We start from the raw sequence: 20,249 nt of genomic DNA on the forward strand, positions 1-20,249 counted from the left end.
ATTACGAAATAGAACAAAGTCATCTCTGTAACTCGATATAGAAGAAATCGTTTTACATAACACAAAACCAGAGAAATTTATGTTCAAGACGAGTGCATAGACACACACCAATTTCCACCATTTCTTAACTAAACGTATTTTACCTTCTTACTCTATCTGTTTACAAATTTCAACAGATATTCAGTAAGCAAGATGATAGCTTGCTTGTTTGCGATACATGGTTAACTGATACTCGAAATGTATTTGTATAAATCTTATGGCTGCTTGGCTTTGCGCATTTCAGCCGGAATCAGCTATACCTTTAGAACTAAGCCTTTTTGGAAATTAATTCCGACGGTGAAAGAAAAAAAAAAATATCAACTGATTGCGATAAACCTCAAAAACTTGCTTTGTTCTATAGGCAAGTGGACAATACATATATATTCAATTTTGAATGACTTTACATAAAATTATTTCGGTTGTTCCAGCATATATCTCTTTGTTTCGCTTTCTCTGCCATTTAAAATTCTGTTTACGGTGAATATATCTTAAAGCATTGATTTTTTATGAATACTTTGTATGGAACACTTTCAGAACATTCAATTTTGAACATTTCGAGATTTTCGGTTTACAAACTTATTATTTTCAAAATTTCGAAGAAATTTTTTGATAACTCTGTAACCTTAAGAGATAGAATAGTAATTTCATCGGCAGAAAGTTGCGCAATCAAAAGTTCTAAAAGTGCTCGGAACAACGTTTTTGCGAGAAATTATCGTAAAAGTTACAAACAACTGATTTTTCAGTACCACCCTAACTTTTTTGTTAAATAAAAATTATAACTCGCGAACCATAAGAGACAGAAATTTGGCTTCTTCAGCAAAATTGTTCCAAATCGGTTGTTCTAAAACATTGTAGAACATTGTAGAGTCCTAAATGCGTCGGCAAAAAAGTTTATGTGCTGATCTCGTAAACCATGTGGGCCACCCTAATTTCATATTACTGAAAAAAATGTCTGAAAAATATTGAGAAACTTTGCCGAAGACACCATGTATTAGGCGCAATCATTTTTGTCTTCGTAGATATGGCTTTGGGACCAATGTGCATTGGTACAATTAAAATCGCTCAACTTTACTACATGTAGCACCTACTCAAAAACAAGATCAACTGAGTTTACTACATTGTTGGTATGAATTACAAACATTTAGAACATACACTACGCAATTCTTTCGAACATGAGCTCTTACTACATATGTGTAGCAGAGAACTGTCAGATGATGTTTGTTTTCCGTCTTTAGCACCATCTGTATGTTACAAATTTTGGAATTTTAGCTTAAAATCTAGATTTTCTATGGAGAACTTAAGACTATAGAAAATACCCTGGGCATCGAAAAAACTTCTAGCCAAGGAGAGGATTCGTAAAAATTTCAGGGGGATTACCAAGATTGTGGCCAAATTACTATAGAAATTTGGCGATACGTAAAATTTTGCTGGATTTTTCAATAGCATATTGATTTCCGATGACTCTGTTTCAGTGATATACTCGGTATTCCGTTCCTTCTCTTGAGATTCTGGTAGTATCTTTGAACTTCTTTGAATTAAAAAATAGTTTTGAATTTATGGTTCGATTTTGCAACGATTCTCCAGAATTCTGGTGGCAATCTTAGGATTCCATTTCCATTCCATTCGAAATGATCCAAACTTTTTTGTTTGAAGAAAGATGTGGCTCAGTTTTTAATTAAACTTTTAGAAAATATTATTATGAACAACTTTGCCGAATACACTTTTTATATAACTTTTCATTTGAGCTCAGTTAATTAATTCTGAATATTTTAACTTGGGATGGACCCAAAAAAAAAACAATTGTTTTGGTCATCAAGAAGTTCTGAAGGAAGTATTAATGCACATTGTTGCGCTGGGCACTGCAAGTTAGTAATTCTTGTCATTTTGAAGTGTTAATCAAATTTAGGAAACACTATGAAATCTGCAGATAACGCATGGAGTAGGTTTGACAAAATTTTTCTTTGGTGGCATGAGGCAATTTCTGCTGCAAAAACTGTGAGAACGAAAATTGCGAAAATGTAATTAAAAAAAACTCGGAATTCGCCTGTAACTCCTACAACTTTAAAATTTTCGGTGTGCTGTCTTCAGCTAAGTTTTAGGTTTCAACTAGATCTACAAATTCCTCATAAAATCAATTTTTCTCGCTTGTTTACAATTTAGGAGTAGGTGTTTTTTTTTGGGGCCTTCCTTAGCCGAGTGGTTAGAGTGCGCGGCTACAAAGCAAAGCCATGCTGAAGGTGTCTGGGTTCGATTCCCGGTCGGTCCATGATCTTTTCATAATGTAAATTTCCTTGACTTCCCTGGGTATAGAGTATCATCGTACCTGCCACACGATATGCGAATGCGAAAATGGCAACATTGGCAAAGAAAGCTCTCAGATAATAACTGTGGAAGTGCTCAAAAGAACACTAAACTGAAAAGCAGACTCTGTCCGAGTGAGGACGTCATTGTTAAGAAGAAGAAGAGTAAGTGTTTTATTTTACTGGCACGATAAACAATCTCCGAGCATTCGATAGCAATGTATCTCCCAGGTTTGGAGCTTGCTTAGAGAGGTTTTATCATGCACTGCTATTCCCTCGATCTAATTAGAGCTGTAGCAGTATACGATAAAAAAAACCTCTTGTGATATACAGTAAATCATGATTGTTGCAGAGAACGATAAGTGAGAGATTCTCTCAATTTTCTCTGGACCCAATCGCTGCTAAATATCAAAGTTTGTCAAAATTGATTTTTTTTTTGTAGAATTAAAAGATATCGGTATTACAACGACTCAAAACAGATTGCAAGGATCCCATAGAAATCTCGAGGATTCTTTCCAAATATTTTTTTACAATCGGATTTTCAAACATTCCCACAGGATTTCAAAAGATTCATTTCCGGAAGCCCATGCATTCCCTCAAATTGCAAAAATAAACTCCGGAATCTCAGAATTCTCAACGGATTTTTAAAATTTCAACAAGAATCATAAAACAACAAGCGGAACGGATTTCTTTAAAATATAGGCTATCGCAATTCAGGAATTCCTCTAGGGCTTTCAGAATCCAAGAGAAAATTAAAAATTTCATGTCGAAGCTTCCATTTTAAATTCATAAATTCAATGGAAGTCCCGTAATTCTCACCGTAGTGCCAGAATTTCCATGAAAATTACATATCCTTGCGGCAATCTCAAAATTCTGAAAACTCGCATCGCATTTCCATATTTTTACCTCATATGTAAATTATTGCATTCAACACCGCTATCTCAAAGCATAAGTAGCTACCTCTGAAGCTTACTACCAGTTGCATATAGTAAATGCTACTTTTATTCATACCAGCACGCTTTGTGTAGTATGTTTGAAAGGTGTAGTAAAGTAAAATGACAGACACATGTTCCATTCGTGTTCCACATGGTAGCATTTACTACCGAGGATGTATTGAACTCATCTTTACTACATTATTTTATTCATACCGCCCGTTGACTAGGCGTTGACATTCCACCTTCGTTTTTTTAGGAAAAATATAAAAAGTAGAATTTTTATTTTTTTTAATTTCTTTATTAGTATCATTTCAAACATTACATTCATTTCTTATATCTAGGTGTTCTGTGTTATTAGACAACACTATCATCCTAATTTGGTAAAACAAATTTAAGATTTAATTAACATTTTGTTAACAACATATTACATTTCGTTTGCCGTAGCAGTTCAGTTTTTTTACAGGTGAGTTGATTTCACCTGCTTATAAGAGAAAAAAAAACGTTTTTAATATACTTAACCTAACTTAACCTAAACATATAACGCATTAATCGTGGCAATAGAAGATTGTAACGATTTTTGCCTGAAATTATTAATGATTGTATTTGACATTTGTTCCAATGTTTCAACATTCGATATTCTATGTAACTCATTGGTACTATACCAGGGAGGAAGCCTCAGAATCATTTTCAAAATTTTATTTTGAATTCTCTGCAGAGCTTTCTTCCTGGTATTACAACAGCTAGTCCATATTGGTACAGCATACAACATGGCTGGCCTGAAAATTTGTTTGAATATCAAAAGCTTGTTCTTAAGACAAAGTTTTGATTTTCTATTAATAAGGGGATAGAGACATTTTACATATTTATTACATTTGGCTTGAATGCCCTCAATGTGATTTTTGAAAGTTAAATTCTTATCTAGCATGAGCCCTAGATATTTAACTTCATCTGACCAATTTATTGGAACCCCTCTCATCGTGACAACATGTCTACTTGAAGGTTTCAAATAAAGAGCTTTTGGTTTATGTGGGAATATTATTAGTTGAGTTTTGGAAGCATTAGGAGAAATCTTCCATTTTTGCAAGTATGAAGAAAAAATATCCAAACTTTTTTGCAATCGACTACAGATGACACGCAGGCTTCGACCTTTGGCGGAGAGGCCTGTGTCATCCGCAAACAAAGATTTTTGACATCCCTGAGGTAGCTCAGGTAAGTCAGATGTGAAAATATTGTATAATATTGGTCCCAAAATGCTGCCTTGAGGAACACCAGCTCTTACAGGAAGTCTTTCAGATCTGGAGTTCTGATAATTAACCTGAAGTGTACGATTTGACAGATAACTTTGAATAATTCTAACAATGTATGTTGGAAAATTAAAGTTTTTTAATTTTACAAGCAAACCTTCATGCCAAACACTGTCGAATGCTTTTTTTATGTCTAGAAGAGCAAGACCAGTAGAATAGCCTTCAGATTTGTTGGAACGGATCAAATTTGTTACACGTAAAAGTTGATGAGTGGTCGAATGTCCATGGCGGAATCCGAACTGTTCATTGGCAAAAATTGAATTTTCGTTGATGTGAGCCATCATTCTGTTCAAAATAACCTTTTCAAAAAGTTTACTGATGGAGGAAAGCAAACTGATTGGACGATAGCTAGAAGCTTCTGCAGGATTTTTGTCTGGTTTTAAAATTGGAACAACCTTAGCATTTTTCCATTTGTCAGGAAAATATGCTAATTGAAAACATTTGTTAAATATATCAACCAAAAATGATAAGCTACTTTCTGGAAGTTTCTTGATGAGGATGTAGAAAATTCCATCATCGACAGGAGCTTTCATGTTTTTGAATTTTTTAATAATAGTTCTCACTTCTTCCAAATCAGTCTCCCAGGCATTTTCGAAAACGTTCTCTTGATTGAGAATATTTTCGAACTCCTGAGTAACTTCATTTTCAATTGGACTAGTAAGTCCTAAATTAAAATTGTGCGCACTTTCAAACTGCATAGCAAGTTTTTGAGCTTTTTCGCAATTAGTTAGTAATAATTTGTTTTCCTCTTTCAATGTCGGTATTGGCTACTGAGGTTTTTTCAAGATTTTAGATAATTTCCAAAAGGGCTTAGAGCCAGGGTCCAAGTGAGAAATTTTACTTTCAAAATTTTTGTTTCTTAATTGAGCAAAACGTTTCTTGATTTCTTTCTGCAAATCCTGCCATATAATTTTCATAGCAGGATCGCGAGTGCGTTGAAATTGCCTTCTCCTCACGTTTTAAAGACGGATCAAGAGTTTAAGATCATCGTCTATAATCACGGATTCAAATTTTACTTCACATTTTGGAACTGCAATGCTCCGGGCTTCAACAATGGAATTTGTTAAAGTTTCAAGAGCATTGTCAATATCAATTTTAGTTTCTAAAGAAATGTTAACATCAAGATTAGAGTCAACATACGTTTTATATATATTCCAGTCGGCTCGTAAATAATTGAAAGTCGAGCTGATAGGATTGAGAATCGCTTCTTGGGATATTTGAAATGTAACAGGGACATGATCAGAATCAAAATCAGCATGAGTAATCAGTTGGCTACAAAGATGACTAGAGTCGGTTAAGACCAAATCAATCGTAGATGGATTTCTAGAAGAGGAAAAACAAGTGGGGCTATTGAAGGGTATTGAATTGAGAAATATCCTGAAGAGCACTCATCAAATAAAATTCTGCCGTTGGAATTACTTTGAGAATTATTCCATGACCGATGTTTGGCATTAAAGTCACCAATGACAAAAAATTTTGACTTATTGCGAGTCAATTTACGCAAGTCAGTTTGGAGCAAATTAACTTGCTGCCCATAGCATTGAAAAGGCAAATAGGCAGCTATGAAAGTATATTTACCAAACTGTGTTTCAACAGAAACACCTAAAGTTTCAAAAACTTTAGTTTCAAATGATGAAAACAGTTGATGTTTTATACGCCTATGAATGATGATTGCAACTCCCCCACATGCCCCATCAAGTCGATCATTACGATAAACAAAAAAGTTAGGATCTCTTTTGAGTTTAGATCCAGGTGTGAAATACGTTTCGGTAATAACTGCTATATGCACGTTATTAGCTGTAAGAAAATTAAACAGCTCTTTACCATTCAGAGAACGAGCATTCCAATTTAAAATATTTAAATTATTATTTGGATCCATTAGAAAAACGTAATCCAATAACAATTTGATTTGTAAATTTTACACCTACTTGGACTGCTTCAGTCATAGTGGTGGCTTTGAACATTGCATTAATCATTAGATTCAATTGTTCAGTTAGAAAATTAAAATCAGAGGCAGACATGTCATGTGATTTCCCATTGGAATTTCCGGTAGACGAAGAAGCGGAGTTACCTGTGGCGGTAGGGTTTTTTCCATTTGATTTGAAACAAGTAGAATGGGTACTCATGGAACGAACAGGGGAAGAGTTCAAATTTCCTGCTACGATATCGGCAAAGGATTTACCGTGGGTAGATACATTCGAAATTGAAAGATTCGAACGGCTACCCGACGGATTAAAATTAGTTTGTGAATGAGCATGATTATGATCTTCCTGAAAAATGAGCATTGTTCGATACTCTACCAGGCAAATTCCGGAAACGACCGTTATCGCAACGGATATTATCTTTCATCTGCCTGGCACGAGCCTCAATGACCCTTTTGCGTGAAGGACAATTCCAAAAATTGGACTTATGGTTGGCCCCGCAATTACAGCATATGAATTTGGTGGTATCTTCCTTCACTGGACAGACGTCTTTGGCGTGAGAAGAACCTCCGCAAATCATGCATTTAGCATCCATGCGACAATTTTTTGTACCATGACCCCACTTTTGGCACCGACGGCACTGAGTGGGGTTCTGGTAATTTCCTCCAGGTTTCTGGAAATATTCCCATGTCACACGGACATCAAACAAAAGGTTTGCTTTTTCTAAAGCTTTAATATTATTTAGTTCTTTTTTGTTAAAGTGAACTAAATAAAATTCTTGAGAAAGCCCTTTCCGAACAATGCCAGATTGGGTTTTCTTTTTCATAATGATTACTTAATTACTTTTTCATAACTGATTGCTCATTTCGATACAATTATTCATTTCACCCTTGGAAGAAACTTCGCATTCCGGGGAAGCGTGCTTTTTTCCATTCTTGCCACGTGTAGTGACAGTTTTAAAACCCACTTTTTTGGAAGGTAGTAGTGAATTCAGAGATTCACCCTTCCTTTTGTTAGTTGTTGATACCATGTTTAGTTAATAAACGAGAAAGACGTGACCTTCGAGAGGTTTTTTCCCTACACGGTGTCCAAGAAGGATTACCACCGCTAGCTTTCGCCAACGGGTCCAACGAAAAATCGAAGGCACGGGTCCAAACAAGGATCGTAAAGGGATCAATAGTAGAAAAAATAGTACTGAAAAGTACTGTTTCATTAGCACTGAAAAGTACCGTTTTTAATTTTAGCACTGAAAAGTACTGTTTGTGTAGCACTGAAAAGTACTGTTTTATTGCTTTAGGTAGTTTTTAAGAAAACTTCCAAGAGCAGAGAGAATTCGTGTACGCACAGCCCGAAGGTACGATGCGCACTGATAAAAAGTAGAATGATTTTTGCATTCTACTTGTGTTTTTAAAAGTAAAATGCGAGCAACTGATGGAAATTTTCGGTTTACCATAAAACATTTTAGTGCGAATAACAAATTTCGTCATAAACATTCGATTTTTTTGGTTTATAGGATTGCACGTTGAATTGTGAGCCCAGATAGCCGTAGCGGTAAACGCGCATCTATTCAGCAATATCAAGCTGAGGGTCGTGGGTTCAAATCCCACCGGTCGAGGATCTTTTTATAAGGGAAAGTTCCTCGACTTCCCAGGGCATAGAGTATAACCGTACCTGCCACACGATGTACACATGCAAAAATGGTCAATTGGCAAGGAAAGCTCTCAGCTAATAACTGTGGAAGTGCTTATAAGAACACTAATCTGAGAAGCAGGCTCTGTCGCAGTTGGGATGTAACGAAAGAAGAAGAAGACGTTGAATTGTGTAAAAAATATCATCGACCATGGACGATTTTTTACCATTATGATCAAATTTCTCTTACTGAGTGGTACCGCTCCAGAATGAATCGTATTCTTCATAAGGTGTTTATATAGCTCATTGGCTATGGAGAATCGAAGACGGAGAGAAAGTTGAGGTGCATTCGGCCTAGTATGAGCCATTCCAAGAAATTATAACCAGCACAATTGTGCTGCTTAGTCTCAAAGGATATAACGGAAAATATAGTTTTCTTTGTGAAATCTACTAATTTGCCGAAAATTCCAACAAACAAATTTTAACGATATCCCAGGCTGTAGAATATCTTCGTGCTTGCTAAACGAAACATACATATGCAAAACTGATGAATTAGAGAAGAAAGTTAGGGTCATACCTAAGAATGAAGACAGAGACTGTAACATTTAGAACGAGGACGGATTTGAATATCAATACCCAGTCTCCCAATTTTCACTCCAGAGACAGCACTTGCAACAAAGAAAAACCATTCATCATTGCTCATCATGAAAAAAGCCATATAAATTCATTTCCTACATCCCAACCTAGTACACCCATCACAACAAACCAGCAGAAAGTATGAATCACTCGTGTCACTTTCCCACTATTCTTGATCCTAGAACTCTAAACTATCTAGAGCGCAAACTAGTCATCGATCGCATATGGTGTGATGCTTTCTTTCTTTCTGCCATCTGCCAATGAAATTAGTACACCAGCAGTGTGGTGTAACATGGTCGTAAATCTTCACACAGTTTTACACCATCTCTAAACCAAATCCAACGAATCGAATGATAGGAAGCAGCAGCAGCAGCACTTTCCAATGGATGGCCCATTTCGAAATATGTGGCAACCGACTTTGCCGACTTCGAAAGTGCATTTCACATTCGGTTGTCGCCGGCCGTCGTGACTGCCAGATGAGTATCGGTTTCATTGTGAGTTGATAGGCCGGGCTGCATTTTAGCCGAGTAACGACCTCTGGCGGCGCTGAGCAGTTTTGCATGTTGATACACATTTTCTTCATCATCGGCAGTGGACGACGACGACGACTCCCATATACAGGAAGAAATCACTTTTGAGGTCACGTGTGTGTCAATCTCTTCAAGCCGCGCCGCGAGACACGTTGAACTCACGATTTTCCTCAGCGGAACATGCCACACAGCTGGTACAAGCTTGCATGTTCAATGACCCTCGAAAAAAGGTTTGCTGTGGCGTTGCTTTCCATTTTCGGGATTTTGCTCCAAATGGTTCCATTGTTTGACGATTAACATCCAGCCATAAAAACAAATTCTAAGATGTTGTAAAAGAGCGAGTGCTTTGTAAGTGGAGCGATTATTATTACAGCCAGAATTATTATTTGTTCAGTTAAGGGCCCGACGGCTGAGCTGGGCTCGTGTGAATGAGATGGAGACCAGGGGTTGTCAATCTTCTGAGGAGGACAACCGTGAACAGCTGAATACTTAGAAAAAAAAGTTCGGTTTGAAACTCTGAATTGAGTTAACCGTTTGATTTTGTCAATTTGAACACACAAAAGCGTAATCGCTGATGGTACACTTAATTTACATTACGTTTCTTCCCAACAGAAAATTTTCGAAATGTGCCATTACCGTTTCTCATTTAGATTTCTTATCTCAAAACTTGTAACGAATGATTGAAGTAATGTTCAAAACTGCAACTATAACTGAACCAGTAAAGGGCTAGCATGCGTTTCTATAATGAATCAAAATACATTATTGAACATTTTGAACGGTAAGAGCTTTGTAATATTTTTTTTAGCTCATGGCATACATAAAGCACTTATCGGAATGATCGCCTGGATTGAGTATGTGGTGAAGTTTCTATCATCATTTATAGGCATAAAAAATAACATCTATTTTCGTCATTAAAAACTAAAGGTTTTGAAACTTTGGGTATTTCGGTTGAAACACAGTTTGGTAAATATACTTTTATAACTGCCTTTGTGCGTTTTTGATAAACTGAGCAGCAAGTAAATTAGCTTCAAACTGACTTGCGGAAATTGATTCGCAATAAGTCAAAAAGTTTGTTATTGATGACTTTAATGCAAAATATCGCTCATGGAATAATTCGCAAAGTAATTCTAATGGCAGAATTTGATGACTGCTCTTCAGGATATTTCTCAATTCAATCCACTGATAGCCCTTCATGTTTTTTTATCTTCTATAAATCTTTCTACAATTGATTTCATCTTAACCGAGTCTAGTCACCTTTGTAGCCAACTGGTTACTATCGCTGATTTTGATTCTGATAATGTCCTTGTTACATTTAAAATGTCCTATTAAGCGGTTCTCAATTCTATCAGCTCCACTTTTAACTTTTTACGAGCCGACAGAAATACATATGGAACTGATAAAAATCTTGATGTTAACATTTCTTTGCTGACAAAAATTGGTATTGACAATGCTTTCGTAACTTAAACAAATACTATTGTTGAAGCCAGGGGCATTGCAATACCAAAATGTGAAGAAAAATTCGATTACGTGATTGTAGACTTATAGATAATCTTAAACTATTGATCCGTCTTAAAAAAACGTGAGGAGTAGGCAATTTGTGAAAATAACATTTCTCGATTGAACCTTGGCTCTAAGCCTTTTTGGAAATTGTAGATTGATGTAGATGAAACAACCTCAGAAGGAAATTCCGGCATTGACAGAGGTAAACAAATTATTACTAACTAATTTCGAAAAACCTCAGAAACTTGCTATGCAGTTTGAAAGAGCGCACAATTTTAATTTAGGATTCACTACTCAGGACTTTGAAAATATTCTCATTCAAAAGAACGTTTTCGAAAATTCCCGGGAGACTGATTTGGAAGAAGTGACAGCTATTATTTAAAAAAATCAAAAATATGAAAGCTCCTGGCGTTGATGGAATTTTCTACATCCTCATCAAGAAACTTCCAGAAAGTAGCTTATCATTCATAAACAGGCTCGACCAAATATGTGCTATCGCGACTTGAAATCAACGGTTGTTGATATTTATCAAAAAACGTCCTTGACAACTACATGCGTTACTAGAGTTCGAAGAGATACCCAAGCAGACTAAAACAAACAGATTCTATAAAGTTTACTGTTCAATTGCTTTGTAAGGTTATTAAAGAACTTTTTTGAGCTTAGGTCTTCAGATCAACATACGTAACCAGTAATGACTTGGCAATAAAACAAAACGGTGGTTACTGGTTAGCTTATGTGGGTTCATACAATTACGGTAAACCATGTTTTACATTTTCTGATAATCATTTAACTCCTTTGAATAACGGCCTTCAGATCTACAAGCATAACTTATAATGTTTCTGGCATTAATAAATAAGGTTCACTGCCAAACATGCTCAATAAAATATGCTCTATCGAGTTTTGAAATCACCGGATGTTAACAATAATCAAAAAATTTCTTGATTTATTGCATTCGTATCTACAGACGTAACAAGAGATCTTTCGAACATGTTCTAATGCAATGTGATGTAATAGAGGAGAGGAGAAAGTCGGTGTATAACACAATCATACAATAGTGCAGTGTAATTTCAAAATAAACAGTGCGTGACGTCATACGGGTTCATTGAGAAAATGCTTTGAGTGGGCAAAAGGTGAGACGAGACTCGCGAAGACGGTTTTCTTTTTCTGTGATTACTGAGTTTTTTTACAATTCCAATCTGTGTTTACATCAATCATGCGCAAGCCGTTCAAACTCTCACATAAGTATCTTAGCAAAAAATTACTGCGTTTGCATAACACCGACGCATAAATAGCCTTTTGAGCGAAATTTCATGCCAGCGAACATTAGAAATAGCTTATCTTGTGTTTATATTTATCAGCATCTTTGGAAAATGAATCTGTTTACTGAGGTTTTCAATAACAGTTTAATTTGAATACAATACTTTTCACTTTTTCAGCCATAAAAACGATGGGCTCCATTTGACGTTTCGTGCCAGCGAAATCTGGGCTGCATATGACGTTGATATTTTTCCTCTTCGCGAGTCTCTCTCAGGGCAAAAGCGATCTCAGATTATAGACCAAGACATGAGAAGAACGGAAAATATCTAAAGCAGACAACTAAGAGTGAAAGATACACCATACTTAAAGATCATTATTTTTAAATTGCAAATATGTGAAACTACTTCTACCAATAGGGTCCTAAAGCCGCATTTGTTTAGCCCAGAAACACATGTTAACTCAATTTTGAAATGTTTTTCAGTTTCTAAGATTTTGTCACATTCTCTGGGTTAAACTCAATTTTTGGATTTATTCGGCGGACGATGGGGGCAGGATCAAACATGTCGCGCGTTGTTCGCGTACTGAAATGAAAAAAGTACCGCGGATCATAGTAGTTAGTAGTGTTTGATCTATTGATCGCGTCGCTTGCTCCTGTGTGGGCGAGTGATGAACACTTGTTCGGCGTAAAATGCAATAATCGAATTATTACGCGATTTCGATTAGGCGTGATTATATCATGGATCGCATCACCAATTATTGGTGACTCCCAGATCTTCACCTTATCCCACTAACCCAATATCCTTTCCCTGACAACTATGGAGATGCAGAGGTATATTCGGTCTCGAGTAACAACGGTTGTCTAACTAATATTCCTTCCCTTCCCCGATGACCGTAAGGACGTGGTCAGCGCCGTTATTGACTTTTGATATTTGAGCTCTCGATTTGTGCACATTGGAGAATGGTAAGCTAATCCCAAGCCCCATTCATTAATTCTCTGTGCAACTTTGATTGTTCTGGTCAATCACGGAGTAGCAACTACGAGTTGTACGGTCATCTATGCTCATGCTCATGCTCAAAAGTTGTCGTATAAACTTTTGAAAAACCACTAGTTCATTTGTAGATCTTTAAACCTGTACTCAAAGGAGGTTTGGATAACCTTGAATAGTCGTTGAATTCAAGACATGGTTCAGCATAACTATATGAGCCTGTATGGGTATTAGCCTTGTTTGCAAGATTCTGAATGATCACTTGTTAGGCCTGTAATACTTTGTTCAGACTGCGGAGTTGAATACAAGCGGTTTTTGTGATATAGGGCCAATATCATGTTTTTGGAACGTGATATTTCCATACATTTTTGTCAGTTCCAATATCACATTTTGAAGCTAATATTTCAAATATCATGATACAAAGTACAAACTGCTTGACTGTTGATGCGACTGCTACGCTCACGGTGTACTTTATTAAGAAGGTAATATATTCCGAAAACTGACACCTACTTGACGACGTCATTCCACCTCGACTAAATTTGCGAAAAAAAAATCATCTAGTGGTCCGGAAGGTATATGGTACGATAGGAGTGACGTCACATGTTTACAATCAAACTTAATACTTACATCAGTAAAGATTTTGAAGCAAACCTACGGGTTTTTGACATAAATGACATTCTGGATGTTTGTTTTCATTCCGGAAGATTGGGACGAGAAAACTGAAATTGGATCGCTGGATGTTCTGATGGAGCTATCGAATAAACATATACTTTGACTGAGTGAGCTGAAGACGAGAGGATAAAAAACAATATTAACTAGTTTTGGCATGCATGGACGTGTTTTTATGGATCTAGTGAAGTGATTATGGTAGTCGGAAATTTCAGAGAAAGAAAGTTTTGCAGAGGAGCACTCGGGGTAAGTTTTCCTGAGATCCTGCTGCTGTTTAGGAACCTAAACATGATCGTCTCTAAATAATTTCGGGAATTCCTACAGAGATTTCTGAGTGAAAATCCAGAAAATCATCGAGGAACAGTTCTGATAATTCCACGGAAGTTCCGAAAATATTCCTGTAGCTTAATCCCGAAGTTCTGAGGTTATTTTGGAATAAACCGGGATTTTTTTTAAAGAATTAATAAACATTTTCGCACAAATCTGTACCTGAATTACTTTTGAGGATCCAACAGTGACAACTCTGAGAAGGCATTCAAGAATTCCTCAGAGAAATGCTCATTTGATTTTTTCTGCAATTTATTTAGGTAATTTATTTGGAATTACTCCTAGATTTCCATAAAACTTTCCTCTAGAAATAAGCCGGGCAATCTCCAAAAATTTTGAAAAAATTTAGTACAGAAAACTTTTAAGAAGTTGCCCCAAGATTTTTTTCCAGGAATTGCTATGGTTCTTTTTCTGATTATTTCAGGGATTGCTAAAAGACTTTCAGGAATTGCTTTAGAACTCTTATGGGAATTCCTCCACGAGTTCTTCTGGTAATTCCTACAGAATTTCTTTTGAGATATCCGTCAGGAATTATACTGGACAAAATTCGTCTTGAAATATCTCATGACATCACGCTAAAAATTCTTCCTGAAGAACACTCAAGAAATTTTTCAGGGGATATATCCATAAACTCCTTCAAGGAATCTTGAGGAAATTTTTACAAAGTATTCCCACATAGCTCTTCAGCTCATTCTAGAACTTTGTGTTACAACAAAGTACCCTACATTATGCTGTACATACCTCCACATAATTGATTTTATCTTAATATTCAATTATCTGTGAAATCATAATCAAACTATAATCAAAATATGACCCTACTTTGCAGTTTATTTATGTGATAAGAACAATATAAAATTACTGGAATGAGCAGAGAGCATTGATATACTTTTCACTAGAATATATCCTGGTGTTTTCATAATTTCTAAAAACGTATGTGTTGCGATTACGACCAAACTGAGAGAAATTGACAAAAATGTTTGGTTTTTGATTTGTTATAAATGTTATGTTATTTAAGATCGTAGAATATAAGATGCCGATATCCACTCGTAGCTACTCTAAAACTGATTATAAGTTTTTGGAATTCGTGCAGTATTCACAGTAATCATTCTTTCTTACGTTATAGTTCAACTTACCAGATTTTTTTTGCAAAAAACATTGAAAAAGTTGTATTTTTCCTAAATTGACTTAAATTTCAAGTATGTCCGCTTATAAAATTATGGTGATGGTTTTATGATTAAAAAATGTATGGTGATGGTGTTGACTAACACATAACCCCCAGGTATAAGAAATTAGAATAATGATACTGGGCATATTTTTTAATTAGTTATGAAATTTTCACCAAAGGTAGAGCTCGTGGATATATGACCAAAAGTAAAATTCAAAAAAATTGTAGTGGCCTATTTTCCCGCAAAACTCTAGATTAATTTTCACGATTCCCCTATATACCTCAAACTTCACAAATGCATATCTCCTGAATTATGCATCGTAGAACAAAAGTCTTTTAATAAAATCGGAAGGAAATTTTCTCAGCAATCCATTAAAAATATAAAAAGAAAAACATTTCTCGGAAAATTTTTCACCATGGAGAAAATTCTCGGAAAAATAGCGGAAAAACTATCGTCTGTATCATAAAAAAAAATTGAAAAAATATTTTTGGTTGCATTAATCCATACTCTAACTTTCGTCTATAGACGCCAAAGTGGTATCTTTTACCATTTAGACGCCAGAACTGAAAAACCGATGACTACCCGCACGTTTCCCCTAGGAAAATGTGTTCTATTGTAGGCCTCAAACCTTGCGCTAACGGCGGCAGTAATTTACACGCATTGTAAGTGTAACGCAGTAAACCATCCTTCCCTTTCCGGTCAGAAGAAGATTTTCGTCAATTGGACACTCTGCATTGGTCTATTGGGTGTTTTGTGTGTTTCATTAAAAGACTTTTGTTCTACGATGCATAGTTCAGGAGATATGCATTTTTAAAGTTTGAAGCATATAGGGAAATCGAGAAAATTCATCTAGTTCTCCGGGAAAATAGGCCACAATATTTTTTTGAATTTCACTTTTGGTCATATATCCACGAGCTCTATCTCTGGTGAAAATTTCATAAAAATCGGAGAACTTCCGGCCCAAATTGTCCGATAATAAAAAAAATCCCCTACTAATAAACAAATTTAAACAAAAAATAGGTATTAAAAATTACTAAAGCCAATATTTGATTGAAGTAAACAAACTCAAAACTCTTAAAACCTTTTGGGAAACACTAAGAAAGGGACGTAAAAACGCCCTTGGACATACAATTGAAATCTCTTGAGTTCCTCTTCTAGGGCGCAGCTGAAAATTGTACAAACAAGAGTCGTACGGCGTCCGTATTCATATATGATGATACGAACAGTTTCAATCATCCTCAAGAGGCGACGCGTGAGTGATCTGGATCGACTTCAAGTACGCAACGGACCGCACCACAATTACCTCCGAGTCCACGTGGTCCTCCTGCGCGTGGGACGAAACGCAATCATTTCCAACAATATTGTTTTAATAACTTTTCCTCAGCCCCGAGAAAAAAGGGAGCGGCGGTTGATGTTTACAATATGACGAGAAAACATTAAATCGAAAAACAAAAATCAGAGCATTAAAAGCCAAAAAAAAGTGGGAGCCAATTTCCGGAATATGAAACCGTTTCGGTGCCAATGCACGTTTTGCCCAGCGGCTGAAGGCGCGGAGGGCCAGGAATGGAACCATTTAGACACGTGATTCATGCCATCTTGAACTGGGATGGAAAGTTCAATCTGAAGGAACGCCACCTTGAGGTAAACGGCAAACAAAGCGGTAAGAAACAAATAGCGAACGAATCTGGATGTCTGTTTGTCCTTCCGCGCCTTCGGATATGCCCGGAACCGGTATAAGATGATGACGAAGGTGATGATGACGGTTAACGAGTGCCGGCAGTAAGGCAGTTACACAGTTCCATTGACTGTTTGACAACCGAAGAGGCTTGTTGAGATGTGTCGCTCTTTTGTTCGTTCCATTTACTGAAAAATGTAACCAATATTGTGAAGGTAAACCGGAGTCATGTTCGCCATGGAGCATGCTGCGTTTGAAAAGCTGAACTTGACCTATGCTGTCAATTAACGAAGCAAAACAAATCTTACCCTTATCGATAATTTAAACTAGAAGATTGGTGTTATTAACGTAGCATACCTGGAAGAGAGAAATGAAAAAAAAAAAGAAAAATGTTAACAACTATTCAAAATTTAGCTTAAATTGGTTATTCGTTTTTGCGCAATATGTGATGTATCACAATAGAAAGAATTTTGCTGGAAAAATTGTCACTCATTCCCATTTTTTTAGAAACACCACTCTATCTGAAATCATGCAGCTTACACACAAAACGATTACCATATCATCATTTTTCGGTTCTATTACTGACAACATCTCATTTAAGACAGTCTTGGGAGATTACAGTCTCCAATAGAGTTAGCTCGCTACCACAACTACTCACAAGTTTCAGTTATGTTTTTCTGCATGCTTGTTCTATAAGACAAGACATAACCCATTGCTAGATAGTTCCAACCGTTTCCCAAAGAAGTTTTCCACCCAAACCAGCTACGCCATCAAATCGCATCATACTTAATAACGACCTAACCATTCCTCCCACCACACTATCGAACGCATTTTTTCCACATGCAGCACTATTTTCCCTACTCTTGCCCAACATCTGATTCCGTTTTCGCATCACGTAGCGCATTTTGCTTTCTGGAGGAAACATTGAAGACTTTGTGCAACCAACCCAAGCAACCAATAGTTCGGATTGTACTTAAGCAGTGAACTCCATAGTTCACTCTTGGTATAAATTTAGTTTCAGTGAAACTTTTTCGCTGATTAAGAGATCGCCATGGATATTAAATGAACTTCATTCTCAAAAGAGTAACTTATGAACTCATCAACAACTTGAAAGTTCAGAACAAGTTTGAACTGAACTTCTTTTGTACTTGAAGGTAACAATCAAACTTAAACGAACTTTATGTAAACTGTAAAGTTCGGTTAACTACTTAAAAAGTGAGCTGATTAAGCCATAACATGCCCTTTTATCCGAACTATTGGTTGCTTGGGAAAAGACGACGACGACGACGACGACGGAAAGCAACAGAGCCAACATTTATCTATCATCAAACGCGATATTATGACGATTTTTCTTGCTGTTGGTTCGCTTCTTTTATTTTGTTTTTCTTGGTTTTACGTCCCCGCTCGGACAAAGCCTGCATCGCAAAGTATAACGTGTAAGAGGTACGATTATACTCTTTGTCCAGGGAAGTCAAGGACATCCCATTTCGAAAAGATCTTGGAACGACCAGGAATCGATAACATACACCTTTAGCATAGTTTTACTTTGTTGTCGTGGACTTTACCACTCGGCTAAGAAAGACCCCCGTGGTTCACTCTTGCTCTATTCGATTCACTCTGAGCCAGGGCACTATCAATTTCCACCATCGCATCGCATTGGTACATAACATGAGTATTTCGCCGGGTTGAAGACGCCTCAATGGCAACCAAAACGGATACAACCGACAGAACGTTGGTGGAAGCAGCGAAAAAATGTGCATATCAACTCACTCATGATGTGAGGAGCTAAGGAAGGCACGTTCTATTCCGAGGAATCGGCGATGTGTCTGGTGAAATCAAAATTAGATAGTTGTTGTTCGGTAACAAGTAAACTTACATCGGGCTGGTCATGTTTATTAACGAGATGTGCACTTTTGTGATTTATTGGAGGAATAGAGTTTTTATATGCCGTTTTTTCATGCATTCTCTCTTGAACTCGGTCAGGAGTTACACTCGAAATTCCATTTGAGGAATTATATATTTTGAAACATCAACTAAAGTGTAAAATTTTTTCAGATTTTTTCCATGGATATCTTTAGTTTTTCACAGACATTGCAGAATTCGTTCTCATTAGATGTCGAACCAAGCAAAGAAAAACTTCTCATCTGTTTCGGTCAATGATCGGCAATGTTTCGCAAGTTGTAACTATTGTAATAAATAACAGCAGCAAACAAAATATTCAAAGAGAGAGCAATGTTAAAAAAACATTTGTTTTAACTTATTTACCATTGGGGGTAGATGTTTTATTTTACTTGCATGATAAATAATCCCCGAACATCTAACAGCAATAGTGCCACTTCAGGTTTAGAACTTGCTAAGATGGGTTTTATCATGCACTGTTATCCCCCGATATAATTAGAGCTGTAGCAGAGGAAGCCGCTTGACATGTTGTGGATCACGATTATTTCAGAGAGCGATAAGTGAGAAATATTCTCAATTTTCTCAGAATTCAACCCCTGGTTATTCCTCAAGTGAAGCTAAAAAAGATTTGTAGCTGCTGGATGGAGGATCAATTGGTGTGCTCGTTTCATGCTTTTATTTCAAATCTGTTAAATGAGTATGACCACATTTTTCTATCGTTACAACGGTGGGATTGTTACGATAATATGATTATTCAACAACAATGAATAACTTATAAGAGCATGAGAGTGTTCTGCGATGGTTTAATCAATCGATTTCGTTTTTCTTTTCAAATGAGTAAAATAAGTAAAATGTGAATGAGTAAATCCTGACAGCGGTAGGAATGTTGCATTGTTTTGTTTGTTCAACAAACTTTGAATGGTTAGTAACTTCAAATGTCGGCATTATTTTTCTTCCACTTGAAAATTTTTCATATTAACTAAACATATAATATTTATAAACATGTTTATGATTCAGAATTGTTTACCATGGTCTATTGCTAATCCTCCTCATTACCGAAAATCACTTCCAATAAGCTTTCTGGAGATGCAGATCTCTAAATAGCAAAGTTTATAAACTAATATTCCTCCCACCAATTCCACCTGACTACAAGAACGTTAGAAACGGCGTCGACTATAAATAGAGCCACTGAATTATGCACACTGAAGAAGATTATGGCCTATCCCAGCCGAACTTCTAGTTGGTTTTGTGTGTATCTACACTGAATTCGGTCAATCATGGAATAGCAGCCATTGATTTGCGTAGTCAGTCTATGCTATGCTAAGCCAAGATATCATCTTTAGTTATTCCTCAATATATTGCTTTAGAAATAACTCTTGATAACTCTCTTGAAATTTATAAACAACTCCATTCATTAAATTAATTAACCCATTACGCGTTGTAAAGATGGATAAATCATAGGTGAAATTGTGAAA

At 36.3% G+C, this 20,249-nt stretch overlaps 1 protein-coding gene across 12 annotated transcripts in view; it reads right to left on the reverse strand.

The window, feature by feature from the left end:
* LOC5577287 overlaps window positions 1-20,249 on the reverse strand; it is a 570,169-nt gene that overhangs the window by 276,483 nt on the left and 273,437 nt on the right. The window lies entirely within an intron of this gene.

The sequence above is a fragment of the Aedes aegypti genome, chromosome 2, assembly GCF_002204515.2.
Source record: "Aedes aegypti strain LVP_AGWG chromosome 2, AaegL5.0 Primary Assembly, whole genome shotgun sequence".
NCBI classification, from domain to species: Eukaryota; Metazoa; Arthropoda; class Insecta; order Diptera; family Culicidae; genus Aedes; species Aedes aegypti.